The sequence below is a fragment of the Gavialis gangeticus genome, unplaced genomic scaffold (assembly GCF_001723915.1).
Source record: "Gavialis gangeticus isolate Ggan-Ray unplaced genomic scaffold, GavGan_comp1, whole genome shotgun sequence".
NCBI classification, from domain to species: Eukaryota; Metazoa; Chordata; order Crocodylia; family Gavialidae; genus Gavialis; species Gavialis gangeticus.
The window spans coordinates 31,257,598-31,263,755 of record NW_017728998.1 but is presented as its reverse complement, the minus strand read 5'-3'; the positions used below and the strand labels follow the sequence as shown (position 1 = coordinate 31,263,755).

Below are 6,158 nucleotides of genomic sequence, written 5' to 3'. Positions count from 1 at the left end.
TGCTTGTTTTTCCAAGTTTTTTTTTTAGAAATCACAATTGTATTTTATTTCTTTCAGTTGAAGAGGGTGAATCTTCAGATTTTGCTTTGAACTGGGACTCATCAGTGACTCAATCAGGTAAATGTTTTAGGTTCTTCTGATTGCAAAGGCTGCTAGAAAGCTGCCAGGCTTTTTATAGGAACTGTATTTTGTGTCACATTCCTGTCTCAAATCCAAGACTACCCACTGCAACACAATTTTTATATCAGTTCCATATGGTCAATAAAATCTATTACATACAGAGACTAATATACTCTTATTCTCTAGAGAGCCATTCTTTCTTCTTGTGGGCACATTGAAATGGGCCGTGATTTCTTTAGTATAACTGCTTTGAAGTTTCCTGCAATGGGCACTGTTGCACATTCATTCCAATCTAATTACATAAAAGCTACTTTAATAGGAATTTTAAACTTCAATTTCAATTGGAATGTGTGTATTTCTCTTCTTGGAAGAAATTGCAAAGGAATGTCTGATCTCGTGAATATGTTTGGTATATCAGTAGTTTAGAAAGATGTAACGTCTTAACCAGTCTTTGTATGTTTGAAAGTCTGTATACTAAATATATGTCTAGGACCTGTTAATTTATATTACACTGAACATTTGAATGAAATGGGCTCAAAAGCTAAATTGAATTAAGCAAGTTTGGCTGTGTTTGGGTAATGTATACTGACAACGTTATATACTTCAAGACAATGTTAGAATAGTTTGATTGTAAGGTGAAGGGGCAATTGTTTATCTAGACTGATGCTCTCCTTCTACTCTGTATTGTGTTATTTTAATACACATTTTATGTATTTTACGTATAATATATGTGGAATTCTCAGAACATGCATTTTGCATATAATTTATTTTGATGTTTAAGCCAAAACAACAAAAAATAACTTTACATCTACTCTTTAGAAACACATTATATTTTATTAGAAGTAACACACAAGATTTAGGAATATAGATAGGAAATGAACTCTGAAATGAGAATAAACGGTGCAAGTAAATCCCCACATCCACTATAGATTCTATAAAAATAATTGAGAAATAGTTTACAGGAATTTTTCTCACCAGACTCAGAACCTGGCTTGTCTTTAAGGCAAACTGTTTTTGTTTTGGTACATTGTGGTGTATCATTTTATACAAAACATTGTATGTTGTTCTGGGTACATCTTCTCCACTATGGCTGTTTGGAGCGATTTGTGTTTTCACTATTCTTTGATAGCGAATATCGCTGCTGCTGAAAACCCCTGACTGTGATGCAGAAGGCCCCTTTGTGCCTGGAGCTAACAGTGCATGAAAAGAGCACTCTCAGCCTCTCTTGCTTGACCTTAGTCTCAAGCAGCAGTGGAGTGGAGTAACCAATGTTATCTATCAAAAATCTTGAATTATATTAAATTTAACACAAGGTTGAAGTGTAAGAAAAGAGTCTCTCCACTTCAAGGGGTGTTCATTTAGTTCTTCTGGATGGTGTTAGTGAATATACTGCAGGTGTAAGAGAGATCCTGTGAAAGAACTTTCCCAAATTAGTAAATTCCTCATTCATAGCTGTGATTGAAATACTAGGTAACAGTTTATCCTGTTACTACTGGAAAATTAAGCTCTTGTTTAAGACCCTTAGACCTGGGTAATCATGTATGTTACAAATGTGTGTTTACATATATTATGTCTGTTTGTTTATGTGGCATCTAAGGAAATGGCAGATATTTCTTTAAACACAGTTAGTAGAAGTTAGTTTTAATCTTCTGTGCTTTTAAAGCTCTATTGGATAGGGTACAATACATGGGGCAGTAGGTTGCCGCCTAAATAGCAACACAGGAAAAAAAAGCATAAAAAGCCATAATATATAGTGGTGTAATACTGTGGAGTTACTCACTCTTGTGTGGTGTGCCTCCAAAGCTATATTCAGTAACTGAAACCAGTCTCTCAGTCCCAGTGTGCAAGACTTTCATTATGTTCTTTTATGATCTTCCTGTTTGCATTAGCTTCAGTAGTGTGATATAGAACCTCAATAAACAGGGAGAAAATCATGCTTCAACTTCTCATTTCGTGCCCACATTTCCCAAGCCCAAATCAACAGCATTCCTTATCTCCCCTAAAAAAAAAGTTCCTAAACTAGACTTGTTAACTGTGAACATTGCCAGAGGCTTTAAATTGACACCTTCCTTATCTTTCTTTTCATGTTTATATGTATTTGTATGTCTGTGTATGTGCAGACATTCATGGTGTGACTTAAGAAAAATTCTGTTGTGACTTGTGTTTTACCTCTTTCTTCTACTGAAGCTTTTTAGATCTACAGTGAAACTTTTGCTGAGACAGAAGTGTCAGTCAGGTGTTTCAAGGCAGGATCATCTCTAGCGGACCCATTCTAGACAAGTATTTGTCTAATTTCTTCTTAAACTTTAGGAAGAGCCCTCACCAAGCACAGTATCTGAAACATCAAAACACGCTTTAATTTGCCACTGGTAAAGCAGGGGGACGAACACTCTCAAAGTCCTGCCACTGCAAAGACAGGGGATAGTTTTGTTCAAAATACACTTGAGCCTAAAAGTGCTTTTGTTGGTATAGCATATCTTGCTCCCAGACAGTAAGGTTTACTGGTAAAGCACGTTTTTGTTGTTGTTGCTGGTGTAAGTTTATACCGGGAAGTTTTTCCAGGATTGCTATGTCAGCAAACTTTTCCTGGTAGAGATAGGACTTATTTAGCATCCAATCTTTTTTAATTGAATTTGCACAGAAAATAGATTTTTTTCAGAATAAATCATAATTTATAAAAATATCATTGTTAATTTACCATAAATTTTAGGAGTGGTGTTTCCAAAGCTATAACCACTCAATTAGAGTTGTGTTTTCATCCTTTTCTAAAAATTTATTTTCCAAAGCATTTTTGTGTCATCAGCTATCTGAACCCCAGCTAACCCAATTTCTCAGCTATGCCATATGCTGGTTGTGTCCCCTGAAGTGTGACTGGAGTTCCAGTTGTATTCAAGCTCTGAAGAAGTGGGGCTGGTGTTCAGTTGAGGGCTGCAGAGTTTACAAGCTCCAGTCCTGTGGAGTTTATGATCTCTCCAGGGTAGGTGATGCAGAGCCAGTCAGCTTTCCACAACCATAACAGCCAGCTCAGCGGGTTTAAAGAATCAGTATGTAGACTTCAGTGCCTCCTGGACTGGCTTTCTTAATTATATAGTTTGGTAATTTGTAAATTGAAAATATTTTGGAAAGATTGAACTAGAATCCTCTTGAATTGTAGCTTTCAAAGTATCACAATACTAGAATGTCACTAAAATGACTAAGATTTTAAACAATTAGCACATTGTCAAGCTTTCTGTGTAGAGCTCGGAGGATGTTTACAAATCATTGATTTGTAAGAGTTATTTAATGCAACATGTGGAGACTTACCCATGTGCATCTTGTCAATGGAAGTCAAGTGGCCACATTGTTTTGTGTCCTACTGATTACTTACCACAGGGATTTAGCTTTTTTAATGCAGCTAGGTGTCTATCTATTATGTAAGATTTTACTTTCTAAAGGCTGGAAATTAGAAGCCCTTCTTTCAAGTTAGCTACCCAGTGCTAATCAAGCCTCTGGTCAAAGATTTTACAGAAGTTCAGTCCTTCTTGCAGTATTCATGGGGAATCTCTTTAAAAAGGACTTGTAATTGTTTTATAAATAACATTATTGTCATAATTTAAAGGCTGCATGCACCAACTTAAAGAATCAACAGAATATATGATGAGGCAGAGGCTGCTCTGATGATATGGAAAATAATCTCTTTGTGTCAGCCTGTGATCTAGCAAAAGGAATATATATATTTTCTTGCTCCTCATTTTTCTATAAACATTTTTGGTCTTCATTTAAAAAAGCAACAACAAAAACCTCCTTTTCTCTTTCTTCATCTTTGGGGCTTAGGTTTCTGTTAAGGAACAGATCAGTAATGTTTTGTTGTTTAATAGACAGATATGTTTTGTGTCCCAGAGGAAAAGCACAGTTCAGTACTCATTCACCCTGCTTTCCCCTGTTAACAGCAATTGCCACACTTGCAAGCTTGTACTGCCGCTCCCACATCTAATACAGAAAGCATCTTGGAGAGTAGGTCGGGCTGGGCTTCCAGTGGGAGGACAGAGAAGCATCAAGAGCTCTGGCTATAAAAAGGTTTTCTGCTTCTTTTAAGCCAAGAGAAAAATAAGATTTAATATTTGTCTGGCTATCCCATTGCTTTGCAGTACTGCATTGCTGTTGTAATATATCACTAGAGCATTATCTCGAGGAGCAACAAGGGACATTTTAAAGAAGTAAAAGTCTTACTAAATATATAGAGAATTTAAGGCATTTTTAAAGACTTATGAAAAGCATTTTTATACAGGGGTTTACTGGGAAGTTTCTTGTTAGCCAGACCTGAAGGGCTTGGGGATTTGAACAAAATCGTCTGGGGCAAGTGAAATAAGATTCTGTGTTTTCCCTAGAAACTGAGTGAACCTAGAAGGCTGGACTTTTCTGTCTTTTCCCTGGGGGTAGCTCTAGATTGTCCTTTTGTTATCTTTATACAAAGGTAGCCTTAAATACCCTAGAGGTTACGACACAAACTTAGACACTGGGAACCATAAAATTCTCATCCAGTAGCACTTTGAATTTTTGGAATAGACATCCGTTATAACTCAGTGTGTAATATGTATTTGAGATTCATACAGAATTCTTTTGTTTCAGCACACCATTCCACCGGTGTCAAAAGAGTAAGTTAGTATTTAGAAATATTGTCAGGATCCTTCCTCATGATATAAACCACTTTCAATAGAAGACCTTAAGTTGCAGAATTGTGGCTGTGCAGTTATAACATTCATGCCATGCTATATTATTTCAGTGTTTACCTGCTTAAGTGTTATAGCTGAATGTGTGCATCAAGGTTTAAATTAAGTTTCCACCTCATTTCATTTGTCTTACTTGAGTGTTTTTCCCTATCCCCACCCCAGTCCTTTCAAATCACCTGACCTGTCTCTCTGGGGGTTTGAAAGAACCTACAGATCTTTCTGATCCTATGGAGCAGCTAGGCCTAGTTTCCAAGCCATGTCCCCATGCAGAAGCTTGGAATCCTACTCTCTCCTTCTTTTGGAAGGAGTGGATGCACTTGGGAGTGGATCCAGAAGTGATGCAGTGGCACGGTCACACTCCTATTTTGGACCACACTGCAGGAGCAGCAGCTGAAGACTTTTTTTGAGCCCCCAAATCAGGTAAGAACCACCCTCCTCTCTGCACTTGGCATCCCCTCCCTCCTTCTCCATGCCCAGCTGAATATCACTTCCCTTCTCTCCCCCACTTTTGCTTCCCCCAGCTGACTTGGGGGAGGGGTAACCTCCAGAGCTTCTCCTGTCCCACCTGAGATGGGCTCAGCTGGGGACAGCAGGGGCAGTCTCACAGACTTCATTATGTCAGAAGGAGGGTTGTACTTTGCAGTAAGAGAGTAGAAAGCTTCATGTGTAGAGCAAGCTGCTCTGTTATAGTGATGTCTGAAGGTAGGGTGTTAGGCCTCCTCTTTCTGTCCTTGGGCCATGCATAACTCTGCTGGCAGTTATTCAAAACAGGCTTATGGTATTTTGCCAGGAACAGAGCTACCACCATGTGTTGGTTTTGTACACTGTGCCACTTCCTTTTACAAGTGCACATTTTTTAAGTTTCTCCTTTAAAAAAAGAGAGTAAAAGTAGTAGCTTTTTGTTTGAGACCAACCACAGTATATAAGATGATGGTCACTCCTTTTGCTCTCTGCAGCTCTGTGCAGTGCCTCCCATCTAGGTTAATTTGTAGCTTGTGTTTCAGAAGAGGAGTATGTTCCCATGACTTCTTACTTGGTTATAACAGGGCTGTCAGGTACTTTGATGGGCACTTTTTAGGGAAGATTTTTATGTTCCAATATTCTTTTAGTTCTACACCCTCTTTTTTTCTTCCTTAAGCCAAACATTGCTGTATTCCTTCCTACTGTGCCAACGCTGCAGCCCCAGGACCTGGCACAAGAAGGAAGGGAGAGTTCCCACTCTTATATAGAAAATCATAGGGGCCAATGGGCGGCAGGGAGGGAACTGGTAAAATATACAGAAACATCAGCACTGTGTAACATACACTCAGGACCATAATTCCTCCCCCC

At 38.3% G+C, this 6,158-nt stretch overlaps 1 protein-coding gene across 3 annotated transcripts in view; it reads left to right on the top strand.

Moving 5' to 3' along the window:
- Positions 1-6,158, top strand: part of ZNF423 (zinc finger protein 423) — a 382,482-nt gene that overhangs the window by 98,396 nt on the left and 277,928 nt on the right. Inside the window, exon 1 of one of the 3 annotated variants that reach the window (XM_019505681.1) lies at positions 58-117. The exons of the other annotated variants lie outside the window; for them this stretch is intronic. The gene's annotated coding sequence lies outside the window, so the exon portion shown is untranslated. Of the gene's footprint in view, positions 1-57; positions 118-6,158 lie in introns of those variants that run through there. 3 annotated transcript variants of the gene reach the window in all.